Raw genomic sequence first — 15,799 nt, forward strand, 5'->3', positions numbered from 1 at the left:
CAATATGATCTCAAGCACCTCTTATGTTTCAAAATCCAGTTTGAACACTGGCCATTTCTTACTCCATATCATTAAAAGCCTTTGTTGCAACATCTTGAGCATCACTTTGCATGCATAGGAAATTAGAACAATGATCTTATTGTTACTGCACTCCTTGATACAGTATCTCCTTTCTTGGAGACTGGAATGTAAGTTGAATGTTTTCAGTCTGTGGGCTATTGTTTTACTTTCCATATGTGTTGGCATAGTCTTGTTAAGATTTTGACAGATTCAACCTTTATACAGTAGCTTGAAATAGTTCTCTTAGTATTACACTTACCCTATTAATTTATTTCTTCCCAGTGCCGTCAGAGGAGTTCTCATTTCACTTTCTAGAAATGCAGGTTCTCCATCATAAGACTGCACTTCAAAAGAGTTTTTCATTCTTCAATCTCTTCCGTATAGGTCTTCAATCTACTGTTTCTACAGTAGATTGTTTCTACTGACCCTGTGTGGGCCATTCAGGTCCACCAATTAACTCCATCAGGAAGCTTAAAAATATTGCTTAAGTATATGTAGTTCATGCTCTAGAAGACATGGATCAGGATTTTAAGTCCCATAAGTTTCTTTATGGCAGAATTTCCTTGGGAAACAGCTTCTGTTCCTTTGTTGACACTTTAACAGGTTCCAGCTAACCCAGTTGCTTGCATGAAAACCAGTTTCACTTTCTTTCTCAAAGTTGGGGCAGTGTGTCTTACCCGTAAAAGATCTAAAACATACAAACACAAACTTATTTCCAGAGAACCTCCATGAAGATGAAGTTGTAATGAAGGGATATTCTCTCAGCTTCCCGATGGATTTATTTGCTGAACCTGAACCTGATTTGTTTCCAAAATCTGAACAAAATCTTCAGAAGAGGTAAATCTCATTTAATTAGAATGTTTATTAAAAACACAGTAGGTTGGACCCAAATTCAATTATGTTTGTTGTTGTTTCGTTGTTAAGCTGTGTCTGACTCTTTGTGACCCATGGACCAGAGCACGCCAGGCCCTCCTGTCTTCCACTGCCTCCCGGAGTTGGGTCAAATCCATGTTAGCTTCGCTGACACTGTCCAACCATCTCGTCCTCTGTCCCCTTCTCCTCTTGCCTTCAATTATGCTTAGAGTCTGTTATATGTTGTAAAATCAAAACTGATTTATGAAGGCCTTGGTAGAGTTTTCAAGCATTGGCTGCCCATTCGTTTCCATGTCGACTTCAAAGTCTTAATGCTTACTTATAAGGCCCTAAACGGTTTAGGACCTCAATATTTGGCGGAACGCCTGCTCCCACCAAGGTCTACCCGGATCACCCTTGCGAGTCAGGAGGTGAGGCTGAGGAGCCTGATGCCAAGAGAGGCCCGGAAGGAGAAGACACAAAGCCGGGCCTTCTCGGCGGTGGCTCCTCACTTATGGAACAACCTCCCTCCGGAGATTCGCACAGCACCTACACTGGGAATCTTTAAAACCCAATTAAAAACATGGTTATACATCCAGGCCTTCCCTCCAGTCAATACCTGATTTCTTTCTATTTTCCTTTATTTTTTTTTCTACTTTATTACAATTGTTATTGAACGACTATGCACATTCTTGAGTTTATTGTTTTATCCTATATTGCAAGCCTCCTAGAGTGGACGAGGAGTCCAGATAGGCGGGGTATAAATCAATCAATCAATCAATCAATCAATCAATCAATCAATCAATCAATCAAACAAACAAACAAACAAATAAATAAATAAACAAACAAACAAACAAATAAATAAATAAATAAATAAATAAATAAATAAATAAATAAATAAATAAATAAATAAATAAATAAATAAATAAATAAATAAATAAAGGTAGGTGAGGTATTTAAGGTGTGTTTTTACCATATGAAGCCTCCGTACCTAGCAAGTTTCCATGGTTGAGAAGGGATTTGAACCCAGATAATTTGCATCCTAGTCTATCACTTTATCCATTACAGTGGATCCTCGATTTACGGAATTAATCCATATTGGAACGGTGGCTGCAGGTCGAAAAGTCTGTAGGTCGAGGCTCCATTGACCTACAATGCATTGAAAACCGATTAATCTGTAACCGGACGTTTTTGTTCCATTTTTGTTCCATTTTGGGGTTTTTTTTCGGTCTGTAGGTCGATTCTCCGGCTGCAAGTCAAACTTAAATTTTGTGGCCAGAGAATCTGTAACTCGAAAAGTCTGTAAGTCGAGCTGTCTGTAAGTCGAGGGCCCACTGTACACCATACTGAGTGTCATACTTAAAGTGAAACCATAAAATTACTGTGCTGTAAATTACTCAACACAAAACACAAATTGAGAAAACATCCAATGGAAAAGAGAGTGATCTGAAGTTTACTCAACAGATTTGAAACACTGCCAACTCAGGTACTTTTCCACTCCTTTCATAAGAGGTGGGTTATCTTCCTTTGTCAGAAGAGAACCTGTCTCAGGAGTGGAAAATTCCCTTTTATATTTTGCTGTAGCTGAATATCTTAAAGGCAAATAAATACATCTTCATAACTTTCATCTCAAACATTCTACAGAACCACAAGGCTATGTCCAGAGCCGAAATATTAAATACAAATAACATCACTTCAGTTCTGAGTGCAGATGCTGTGTTTCCAAAGGTGGGGGGCAACATCCTGGAGCTACCATTGCCCACACTACATATGTTCATTTTTTTTCATGACTTGTCGCAGCCTCTGATTCAACTGGTTTTGCAGATTTTTGCAGATGTCAAGGCTTATGTGGAAAATGCTGGAACAGGCTCCCAAAAACAAGATCAGTGCTGCTGCAATGGATGTGTGGGCGGGTGTCAACCATCTTCTGGATACTTTTGATGACTAGTACATTTCGCACCTATCTCTTCCTGGCATTATCTTTGTTTTAACATATGCAGCAAATAGTGTCATTTCCACTTTATGGATGTGTGCACATCTACTCCTACCATGTCACCCTTAAACAAGAAAAAGAATACGAGGCAATCTGCATTGACACAGTAATATTCCACCACCCCAACGATGTTTTGCAAAATTATTTTAAAATGCCCCGTGTATAAGACGACCAAACACAAGCACTCTGATATCACTTTCAAAGTTGACTAATGGTTTCATCAAAGGTAGTCTTGGCTGCTGCTGTCCCCAACAGTTCTGAAAGCAGTTGAAAACACATTGGCCAATCGAAAGAATCTTAACACCCTTATTAAACAGGAAAAGGTTGTTCAACATGGAGACATAGTTAACTGAATTCAAAACAATCAGTGAAAGTGTTTTGAGGGATGGATGTTGAAGTAATATTTCAGTTTCCTTCTATTACATTCTCTGGTCTGTGCTCTTGCAAATTTCTCTCTGTAGCTGAGAAGAGAACTCATCAACATTTAAAAAGCTTTGGTCCTGTTTAGGAGATTAAGCCTGCATTCTCTTAACTACTGCTTTGCTTGTCTTAAACAGGGGGGTGAAGTCAGACTTAGCCAAACTTACAAGTTAAATCCAACAGAATCAATGGGACTCCGCTAAAAATGACCCAGTGGATCAATCACTGAATGATGAGTCACACATACGTAATTACCATTAATCCAATAGGTCTGTTCCAGTTGGAACTACTAACTGGATTGAGGCCAAAGTCTTTATGTTAGCTGTAGAATCCCAATAGTAATGATCTGGCATTGAGTGAACCATAGAAAGCCTGCCTACAACACACACATACATCCAGTGATTGCGAGAGAAACTGAGATCCTTTACCATGAAAAGAAGTCACATAGGTCAAAGGAGAAGGAGAAGGAGAAGGAGAAGGAGAAGGAGAAGGAGAAGGAGAAGGAGAAGGAGAAGGAGGAGAAGAAGAAGAAGAAGAAGAAGAAGAAGAAGAAGAAGAAGAAGAAGAAGAAGAAGAAGAAGAAGAAGAAGAAGAAGAAGAAGAAGAAGAAGAAGAAGAAGAAGAAGAAGAAATCAGGACATATGCTGTTGGTAACTGCCTTCAGGGGAAATGACAATCATGTTAATGAAGTTAGGATAGTTCCTACTATAAATTAACAACAAATAATAATTTTAATCTTAGAACTGCATTTAGATTAATAGTAGTATTAATAGTAATATTAATCTCAGAACTAATTAAAAGAAGAAATAAGAACCTAATAAGAAAATATTAGCATAAAGGTAGGTATCCCAGAAGATATGGTTCATTTTCTAGATGGGCCGTGGAACTGGGCAACATTGCCAAATATCCTAAAGACCACACTTTGACACTTCAGTTCTAACCAATGTGCCTGAAGCTTTCTCTGTCCTGTTCAATCTTTCCTTCAGTTTATTTCCTATATTTTGCTAAAGACCATCCAGCCCCAATTGGGGGCCCCCAAATTCCACTCCCCTTGCTTTTAGAAGACTCGTTCCTTTTCTTTCTCTGTTTGCTTTTGGATACAAGTCAGTGTACCCAAAAGTGGTGGGCAGTGTGTTGAATGACAGAATTAATGAAATTCTAATAAAGATATAGGTAGGCTGTATTCTGATTTCATAGTAATGTCATTATACTGGGTTTTACATATAGCACATTGATTTATTGCATATCAATTTTACATTCTTTTCCATGGTTATAATTAAGTGTGGTGCTTCTCTTGAATTGGAATTTCAGTCTCTTAGACTAGATGGTCATAAAACTCTGCTTCACAGACTGCAGTCTTAGAGCCTGGATTTGGGAGAGCAGAGGTAGCCTTGAGAAAGCATACATGTGAGTCGGAAACCCCTTACCCCCTACTCACCCAGATTTCACCTCTGAAGACCAATAAAGGGGAATACCAATTGAAATAGTAATCTCACTGTTGCTGATGACAGCCAAAGGATTCAATCTAATATTTGATGATACCACTGGAACAATAGGCTAGTTTATGTCCACAGATGTTTCATAACCAAAAAGAGTTATCTGTGAAGTTCCACATTGTTCACTAAGTTATAAAACAATTGGACCTTAAGGCATAGCCATGTAGATTAGCCCTTTTCCCTTTGTTTAGCACTGCCTGACTATTGCCTTGTCAGATCGATGTCTGGGCACTGAAGAAGCAGCTACGTAAGGCAGCATTTATTCAGAGCATGTTCAGCATCTAAGGGGGAAGACAGGTGGAATAATTGGGAAACTCTAGACTGGGCCAGAAATAAACAACCAAGTAAATCAGAAAGTGTCTCCTCTCTGAGCTATTAGCACACTGAATCTATAACATGGCAAGGTCAGGTTCTCCTTAATTACACAAATGTTTAGAGAAGAAACATTAGGAATTTCCCTATGCAGCCCAAAGAATTTCCAAGTTTTAATCTATGATATCCATGGTATCCTAGATTAAAACTTGGAAATTCTTTGGGCTGCATAGGGAAATTCCTATTCCTTATTTAACTTATATGCAGAATACATCATGTGGAAGGCTGGACTGAAGGAATCCCAAACCGGAATTAAGACTGCTGGAAGAAATATCAACAACCTCCGATATGCAGATGATACCACTCTGATGGCAGAAAGTGAGGAGGAATTAAAGAACCTTTTAATGAGGGTGAAAGAGGAGAGTGCAAAAAATGGTCTGAAACTCAACATCAAAAAAACTAAGATCATGGCCACTGGTCCCATCACCTCCTGGGAAATAGAAGGGGAAGATATAGAGGCAGTGACAGATTTTACTTTCTTGGGCTCTATGATCATAGCAGATGGAGACAGCAGGTACGAAATTAAAAGACGCCTGCTTCTTGGGAGGAAAGCGATGACAAACCTTGACAGCATCTTAAAAAGCAGAGACATCACCTTGCCAACAAAAGTCCAAATAGTCAAAGCTATGGTTTTTCCAGTAGGGATGTATGGAAGTGAGAGCTGGACCATAAAGAAAGCTGACAGCCAAAGAATTGATGCCTTTGAATTGTGGTGCTGGAGGAGGCTCTTGAGAGTCCCCTGGACTGCAAGGAGAACAAACCTATCCATTTTGCAGGAAATCAACCCTGAGTGCTCACTGGAAGGACAGATCCTGAAGCTGAGGCTCCAGTACTTTGGAATCTCATGAGAAGAGAAGACTCCTTGGAAAAGACCTTGATATTGGGAAAGTGTGAAGGCAAGAGGAGAAGGGGACGACAGAGGATGAGATGGTTGAACAGTGTCATCGAAGCAACCAACATGAATTTGACACAGTGGAGGCAGTGGAAGATAGGAGGGCCCGGCGTGCTCTGGTCCATGGGGTCACGAAGAGTCAGACATGACTAAACGACTAGACAACAATCCATGGTATCCATTCTCTGAAATGTACATACTTTGGGAATGTTAACCAGCACTGCATTTTTCCATCAACATAGATATTCTCTTTAAACAATTTACATGGAGGATAAATGCAATCTGTTGAAAGCATTTCATAATCACTGATGCCCACCTTTAGTACCTAAAGATTTTAAGTAACAGATGGCACATATAGAAAGATATCACTTGATGCATGATTGGATGAAATGAAATTCACCTAGAGAAAGGGGACCTACAAATCACACATACACACACTTTAAATCTTGAATAACACTCAGAAAACAACATTTGTAATTGTTTACCTTTCTTCGTACAAAATATATTTTATATACACCTCTGAGCACAGGAGACTTTACCATTTTGGTTTGGTAAATTTAACACAGAAGCAGAATTGTGCTTCTGCCTCAGAGGCTCATGGCTGGAATCTTTTAATTAGCAAAGAATTTTAAAAAAACCACCAGAAGAGAAGTTCCAGAGAAACTGCAAGAGGGAAATGCATTTCTAAGGAATATTTTCAAAGAATGTCAAAGATCTCCTGAGGAGAATGAGTTTGGACATGAATCTCATTAGTCTCTGCTATTCACAATGAACAACTGCAACCAAGTTTGTTAGGCAGACATTCTCCGCTAGTTGTGTCCACGCTGTTACTGTTTACTGACCAAAATCCTGTTGTTTCATATAACTATGTGCAACTTTCAGCAGCTCCTCACTATTAGTTAGGAAGTCTCTGCTTAGATTTTTAGAGGGTGCACAAGTAGGGACTTGTTACCTACCAGCAAGAAGTTGCTATGAGTTACAAGGATTGCCTTCCACAAGTCTAACTACTGAACAGAATGTAGGCCACTTGCTTGCTCGCTCGCTGACTCGCTCGCTCGCTTGCTTCATCCTGCCTTTCTCCCTAAAAATTCTATTCTATTCAATTTATTGTCATTGAACGTATATACACCGTATACACATACAAGGAAATTTACAAAGAACATTCAGAAACCAGAACAAACACACTCATAAAACACACAAACACTCATAAAAAGGACCCAAGGCAGTTAACATAATTAAAAGACAGTATTTAAATATAGCAACAGTGAGTATACAGATACTAAAAAGGATCAAACAAACATCATACTAGAAAACATGTTGTTGTTGTTTAGTCGCTAAGTTGTGTCTGACTCTTTGTGACCCCATAGACCAGAGCACGCCAGACCCTCCTGGCTTCCACTGCCTCCCGAAGTTGGGTCAAATTCATGTTCACTGACACTGTCCAACCATCTCGTCCTCTGTCGTCCCCTTCTCCTCTTTCCCTAACATCAGGGTCTTTTCCAGGGAGTCTTCTCTTCTCATGAGATGGCCAAAGCATTAAAGCCTAAGCTTCAGGATCTATCTTTCCAGTGAGCACTCGGGGTTGATTTCCTTCATAATGGATAGGTTTGTTCTCTTTGCAGTCCAGGGGACTCTCAAGAGTCTCCTCCAGCACCACAATTCAAAAGCATCAATTCTTCAGCAGTCAGCCTTCTTTATGGTCCAGCTCTCACTTCCATACATCCCTACTGGAAGAACCATAGCTTTGACTATGCGGACCTTTGTTGGCAAGGTGAGGTCTCTGCGTTTTAAGATGCTGCCTAGGTTTGTCATCGCTTTCCTCCCAAGAAGAAGGCGTCTTTTAATTTCGGGGCTGCTGTCCCCATTTACAGTGATCATGGAGCCCAAGAAAGTAAAATCTGTCACTGCCTCCATATCTTCCCCCTCTGTTTGCCAGGAGGTGATGGGACCAGTGGCCATGATCTTAGTTTTTTGTTTTTTGTTTGTTTGTTTGTTTTGATTTTGAGCTTCAGACCACATTTGGCGCTGTCTTTCATCCTCATTAAAAGGTTCTTTAATTCCTCCTCACTTTTGGCCATCAGAGTGGTATCATCTGCATATCTGAGGTTGTTGATATTTCTTCCAGCAAACTTAATTCCAGTTTGGGGTAAATCCAGTCCAGTTTTTCACATGATGTATTCTGCATAGAAGTTAAATAAGCATGGAGACAATATATAGCCTTGTCTTATTTATTTATTTATTTATTTATTTATTTATTTATTTATTTATTTATTTATTTAGTTAGTTAGTTAGTTAGTTAGTTAGTTAGTTAGTTAGTTAGTTATTTGTTTGTTTGTTTATTTATTTGTTTATTTATTTGTTTATTTGTTTATTAGATTTTTATCCCACCCTTTTAGACAATGTCTACATTGTCATACTCCTTTCCCAATATTGTACCAATCAGTTGTTCCATATCCAGTTCTAACTGTTGCTTCCTGTCCCACATATAGATTTCTCAGGAGATAGATAAGGTGTTCAGGCACTCCTGAACTTCACGGGGTGCGTGGGGTTTAGGGTCAAACCCGACAAGCAGATCGATAACTGTGCACCATGCAACAATCGTAAGAAAACGCCTGCCCTAAAGCTGGGCACCTGGAATGTACGGACAATGACCCCTGGCTTTCCTGACTACGGCTTTCCTAACGACCTGCAAGAAATAGACGATGTGCGCAAGACAGCTGTCATTGACATGGAACTGAGTAGACTGCAGATGGACATTGTTGCCCTGCAAGAGACAAGATTGCCAGACTCGGGATCTGTCAAGGAAAAAAACTTCTCATTCTTCTGGCAGGGAAAACCATCGAATGAGACCAGGGAATATGGTGTTGGCTTTGCAGTCAGAAATACTCTCCTGAGATGCATTGTTCCACCTACTGTGGGGAGTGAAAGAATCCTGTCTCTGCAGCTCCACTCATCAGCAGGACCAGTAACCCTCATTAGTGCATATGCACCAACACTGTCATCCACTCCAGAAGTGAAAGACAAATTCTATGACGATCTGGCAGCTGCTATCAAAAAAGTCCCTGAAAGAGAGGCACTGTTCATTCTTGGAGACTTTAACGCTAGAGTTGGTGCTGATCATAATTCTTGGCCCACTTGTCTAGGCCGTTTTGGCATTGGAAAGATGAATGAAAATGGCCAGCGCTTGCTGGAGCTTTGCTGCCATTTTGGTCTTTGCGTCAGCAACACATTCTTTAACACGAAGCTGCAACACAGAGTTTCCTGGAGACATCCAAGATCCAAGCATTGGCATCAGCTCGATCTAATCCTCACTAGACGTTCCAGCCTTCCTAGTATTACGATCACACGCAGTTACCAGAGTGCTGATTGTGATACTGATCACTCCCTGGTGTGTAGTAGAGTCAAACTGCGAACAAAGAGAGTATATCACACGAAAAAGGAAGGAAGACCACGTATTGACATCAGCAAGACTCGCGATCAAAGAAAAGTGAAAGGATTTGCCCAAGCACTTGAGGAAGCCCTTCCAGGTCCGGCTACTGCAAATGCACCTGAACGATGGGAACACTTCAAGAACACTGTCTATAACACCGCCTTGTCCACCTTTGGCAAGAAGACCCAAAAGGTGGCTGACTGGTTCGAAGCCCATTCAGAGGAGTTAATGCCAGCCATCGAGGTTAAGAGAAGAGCACTAGCAGCATACAAAGCCTGTCCTAGCGAGTACAACTTGCAAGCCCTTCGAGCTGCTCGCAGCCAAGTCCAACAGGCTGCCAGGAGATGCTCCAACGACTATTGGCTCCAGCTCAGCTCTCATATACAGTTAGCAGCGGACACAGGTAACATCAAAGGAATGTATGACGGTATCAAGCAGGCCTTAGGTCCAATACAGAAGAAATCTGCTCCCTTGAAGTCTGCTACAGGTGTGCTCATCCAGGACCGAGCACAGCAGATGGAACGCTGGGTACAGCACTACTCTGAGCTATATTCCAGAGAGAATGTAGTAACCGAAGAAGCATTAAATAACATTGAGTGCCTACCTGTCTTGGAAGAGCTGGACAGCGAACCAACCCTAGCAGAAATAAAAGCGGCCTTGGACTCCCTCGCCTCCGGCAAGGCACCTGGAAAGGATAACATCCCTGCTGAAGTGCTGAAATGCTGTAAGGAGATCATCACCACTGAACTGTACGAAATCTTTTGTCTCTGCTGGAGGGAAGGTGGAGTACCACAGGACATGAAGGATGCAAACATTGTCACATTGTACAAGAACAAAGGAGACAGGGGTGACTGCAATAACTACCGTGGCATCTCTCTTCTTAGCGTTGTAGGGAAGCTGCTTGCCTGTCTTGTGCTGAAGAGGCTCCAGGTGCTTGCAGACAGAGTCTATCCAGAATCACAGTGCGGATTTCGAGCTAATAGATCCACCACTGACATGGTATTCTCCCTCCGACAGCTGCAGGAGAAATGCAGGGAACAACAACAGCCGCTCTTAGTGGCCTTCATAGACCTTACAAAAGCATTTGATCTGGTTAGCAGGGATGGCCTTTTTAAAATACTTCCCAAGATTGGATGTCCACCTCGTCTCCTTAACATCATCAGATCTTTCCATGAGGGAATGAAAGGCACTGTAGTTTTTGACGGCTCAACATCAGACCCCTTTGACATCCGAAGCGGAGTGAAACAGGGCTGTGTCCTCGCACCAACACTTTTTGGGATCTTTTTTGCTGTCATGCTGAAGCATGCCTTTGGAACTGCAACCGAGGGTGTCTATCTCCGGACTAGATCAGACGGAAAGCTCTTTAATCTCTCCAGATTGAGAGCGAAGACCAAAGTCCAACTGAAATGCATGCGGGACTTCCTCTTCGCAGATGATGCAGCCATCGTTGCCCACTCTGCTGAAGACCTCCAACAACTCATGAATCGTTTCAGCAAGGCCTGCCAAGACTTTGGACTAACAATCAGCCTGAAGAAAACACAAGTCATGGGCCAGGGCGTGGACTCACCTCCTTCCATTACCATCTCTACACAAGAATTGGAGGTTGTTCATGACTTTGTGTACCTTGGCTCAACCATCTCTGACACCCTCTCTCTGGATGTCGAGCTGGATAAACGCATTGGCAAAGCAGCCACCATGTTCTCTAGACTCACAAAGAGAGTATGGCTCAATAAGAAGCTGACGACACATACAAAGATCCAAGTCTATAGAGCCTGTGTCCTAAGCACACTCCTGTACTGCAGCGAGTCCTGGACCCTTTGTGCACGGCAGGAGAGGAAGCTGAACACGTTCCATATGCGTTGCCTCCGACGGATTTTTGGCATCACCTGGCAGGACAAAGTCCCAAACAGAGTAGTCCTAGAACGAGCTGGAATTTTCAGCATGAATACATTGCTGAAACAGCGACGTCTACGTTGGCTTGGGCACGTCGTGAGAATGGCTGATGGTTGGATTCCAAAGGACCTCCTGTATGGAGAATTAGTGCAGGGAAATCGCCCCAGAGGGAGACCACAGCTGCGATACAAGGACGTCTGCAAGCGAGATCTGAAGGCCTTAGGAATAGACCTCAACAGATGGGAAACCCTGACATCTGAGCGTTCAGCCTGGAGGCAGGCACTGCATCGTGGCCTCTCCCAATTTGAAGCGACCCTTGCCCAGCAGGCTGAGGCAAAGAGGAAATCACAAAAGCAGCAAAACCAGGGAGCTGGACAGGGGACAGATTGGATTTGTCTTCAGTGTGGAAGGGATTGTCACTCTCGAATTGGCCTCCTCAGCCACACTAGACGCTGTTCCAAGTCCTCCATACAGAGCACGCTACCATAGTCTTTCGAGACTGAAGGATGCCTAACTAACTAACTAACTCAGGCACTCCCATTTCTTTAAGGACTTGCTATATTTTGCTGTGGTACACACAGTCAAAGGCTTTTGCGTAGTCAATGAAGCAGAAGTAGATGTTTTTTTTGGAACTCTCTGGCATTGAAAACATAAGCAACACCAAAACATATTCAAAGAAGTAAGGGTTTATACAAACATAAATTCTTTTTACTCTATTGTGCACTTGAGGCAACCAAGTTCTACTTCAGCTAGTTTGCCTCTTGGTTTTTAGACCAACTAAAAGTGCAAATGTATATATGTCTTCTCAGAAGTAGGCCTTATTAGACTCACCTAACATATATTTCCATTTGACTTTTCTTTCGAAAGTGCCAAACCCTTATAACATAGAAGCACACAGTCATTAAGCATATCTGTGTAATACATACAGTATGGCAAAATAAGAACTAATATTCTATATGGCCATACAATATAATTAAGAGATGTCCTCTCCCTTCTTCCTTCCCTCACTTCAGAGTTGCTTACTTCATTCCACCATTTTCTTCTTCATATTCTCAGTCGCCTCCTATCACTTACTATGGAGTTCCTTTCATAGCTGCGTTTCAAAGGCAATTCCCTGAGAACACTTCTACCATACCTTTCTCTGATTCTGGGTGATGACTCTCAGCCCATGGGACTTGCCCACCAAGAAAGGCATCAGAAATGTAGAGGAGGTGTGTGGAGTTTCAAAAATACATTCAGTGTTATGTATTTTTTTAATTTTGCATTTGGGGAAAAACAATTATACCTAATACTTGCTTAGTACATTTTATGACTTAATGTAAAATGAAAATAATTTTTATCTCATTTACAATACTTTAGTTTGTTTTTAATTGTGGTATTTTGCATTCCAAATAAAAGTATTGAGGAAGGCAGGTTTGAAGGAGGCATGAAATGCTCGTTTATTAAAAGAGAGCACAGGTTTAAAGGGGTTGATGATAACCACTGATTTGGACTGTCTTTAAGGTCAGAATAAAACCTAGTAAGAAACATGAGGACACCATGGTACAGCGGTGCCTCGACTTATGAACATCCCTACTTATGACCATTTTGAGTTACGACCAGCTCCAGCCACAAAAATTTGCTTCTATTTGCAACCAGAGCTTCCACTTACAAACAGAAAAAGGCAGGAAATTCAAATTTCTAAACGTAGGTGGCGACACCTATGTTTCTTTGCAGCTCTTTCACCCCAGCAGTTAGAGAGTGTGCGTTTGAGGAGGCTTGGGACTGGCTCCTTCTGTTTCTGAGTGAGCATGTGTGTGTGTTTGCAGGGAGGCTTCAGGCTGCCTGTTAAAGTAAGGTGCTGTTTTCTGCTTTTTAAAAACTGTTCTGGGTGTTTTTGCAGTGTGGTTTTGAGCTGGGGGGGTTATGTTTCTGTGCTGTGATGCGTCTTGGGGTTTGCTTGCTTTTTGGGTTTTTTCCCATTTCTGATGGGTTGGGGGGTTGTTTTTTGGTTTTTTCCCATATCCGATGGGTCTGGGGGGTTTGGTTGCTTTTGGGGGAGTTTCCCATTTCCGATTGGTCTTGGGGGGTTTGTTTGTTTGCTTTTCCCCAATTTCCAATGGGTCTTGGGGGGAGTTGGTTGCTTTTGGGGTTTTCCCCCCCATTTCCGATAGGTCCTACATGCTTCCCTTGCATTTTCATTTTTTTTTTTTGAATTTTCGCCCTGCCTTTGTTCTTTGTGCATTTCCAATGGGTCTTGCATGCTTGATTGCTTTTCTTTTCTTTTTTTCCAATGGGTCTTGCAGTGATTTTGTGTGTGTGAATTTTTTTCTTTGGCCAGAATGGATTAATTGTGTTTCAATGCATTCCTATGGGAAATGGTGCTTCGATTTATGACCATTTCGAGTTACATCCATCTTCTGGAACAGATTATCGTTATAAGTCGAGGCATCACTGTACTCCTTTCCTCATATCCACATCAGCAAACTAACTCATTTACTGATATGGATTAGGAGTTGGAGCTCATAGAGCATGTTGGTATTAGGATAGGGAATACTTTTATTTGATACCACAGAGGAGACCTCTTGACACCTGTCTACCATTTTCATTGATAGCCCCACATTTCTGGTGTTTTTCAGTCTTAAAAATATCACAACCATAGGCTGTTCTTATATCCCCCCGAAACTTGTCAGCGTTTCGTAACGCAAATCGCAGTTTTAGCAGAGTGATTCGCAGTCCAGGCAGTCCAGAAATAACTCACACACAGTCCAGCAGCATTTCCTTCAGCAATGTGTATTTACAGCAGTATTTACAGCAGTCTGGCAGCATAATATGTAGAAGTGATCTTCAAGCAGGAAGAAGATACAACCTACTGTACAATTCACACATATATACATATACAGGACCAATCAGATCACACATTGCATTATCCCTGAGTTGCATCATACATGAGTTGCATCAGCTCTGCTGAGTCATCCTGACTCAGCTTTAACACACCTGATCATTATGGATTCTCATTAATACACTCCATTCTGCTCAGGCCTGTAATTTTCCTTGACAAACCTGAGTTCTCTGACTGAGAAGTCCAGGTGTCTAGACATTCTTGACCCAGAGCTGATTTACATGGAAATAAGTAACTGGAGGCTGAGTGTAAATGGTCCATTTATAGATATACACATTTTGAGCAAAGTGGGGTTTAGGACATTAGCACCCCAACAGATTCTTGTTCCTTGTTTGATTTCTAGGAGAAAACATAGTGTGGGTTCTGCCCAGGTCATGAATATTCATATGCCATCTGCATAGACCAATGGGAGTGCTGGAGGTGTATAGTCACATGATATAAAAGACTCAGCAGGAGGAGGGGGAGTTAGAGTTAGGAGATAGAGAGTTTTGAGACAGAGTTGAGAGAAGATTTTGGAGTTTGGGCAGGAAAGTGGTGGTTGAGAATGGATGAAGTAGGATGTTTGTTAAGAGTTAACAACATTGCTTGAAGTATCTACATCTGTAACAATAAACAATTTCTGTTTGGTTCTTTTAAAATGACATATGGCCTGGACCTCAATTAATAATAATAGGTAATGTTGATGTAATCAACTGGTGGCAGGGGCCACATAGGGATTGTGACACATAACACTAAAGGATTTCCTATAGAAAGTCAGTCAGTCTTCTGCTTTATTTTCAGGTTCATGTCCAAAACCAACTACTCAAAATAACAGGATGAACAAGCACCTCCTTCTGGCCTAGCACAGAGGTGGGTAACATATGCCCCTCAAATGCTGTTAGACTACAGGTCCTATCAGGCCTAACAAGAATACCTGAGAGATGGGAATTGCATTCCAGTTACACGTGAAGAACCACAACTTGACCAGCTTTAGCGTAGCAGGACAAAAGGATGAACAACTTTCCATTCAAGTAATTCTGAGTGACAAATCCTGGAAGATCTTGCCATTTCACATTCTTTGGGTGGTGGGGCAGAGATTTTTTACTAAAACCCGGAATCTCTGCAGCAGAGGCGTTCTACTTCAAAGGACCCATGAGAGGTCATTGAGATCAACCTCAGATCTATAAAAATGTGCCACTTACTACTTGAATGGCTAGGCAGTCAACTATATATAGCAAAGCCTCTGTCCTACTTAAGTTATGACTAATCCTAAACAATTAGAAAACCAGATGTCTGTGTTCTTAAGGAAGCCAGTGTTTCCAATACACTGTTTAGTCTTCATGAGCAGCCGAAAGTCCCCATCTGTTCCAGCAGCAAGGTATTTCTCAACCGGTGCCTCAACTGCAAACTGAATCTCTTGAAATCCATTTCAAAGAACAGCGAGGAAAATGGGAGTTTCTCCTATTAAGGACTGTGCATCTAGTTTTCACTTGCTGGAAGGTCTTTCTTAATGATCGTCAAGCTTGCTCTT

Source organism: Pogona vitticeps, chromosome 4 (assembly GCF_051106095.1).
Source record: "Pogona vitticeps strain Pit_001003342236 chromosome 4, PviZW2.1, whole genome shotgun sequence".
In the NCBI taxonomy this organism is placed as follows: Eukaryota; Metazoa; Chordata; class Lepidosauria; order Squamata; family Agamidae; genus Pogona; species Pogona vitticeps.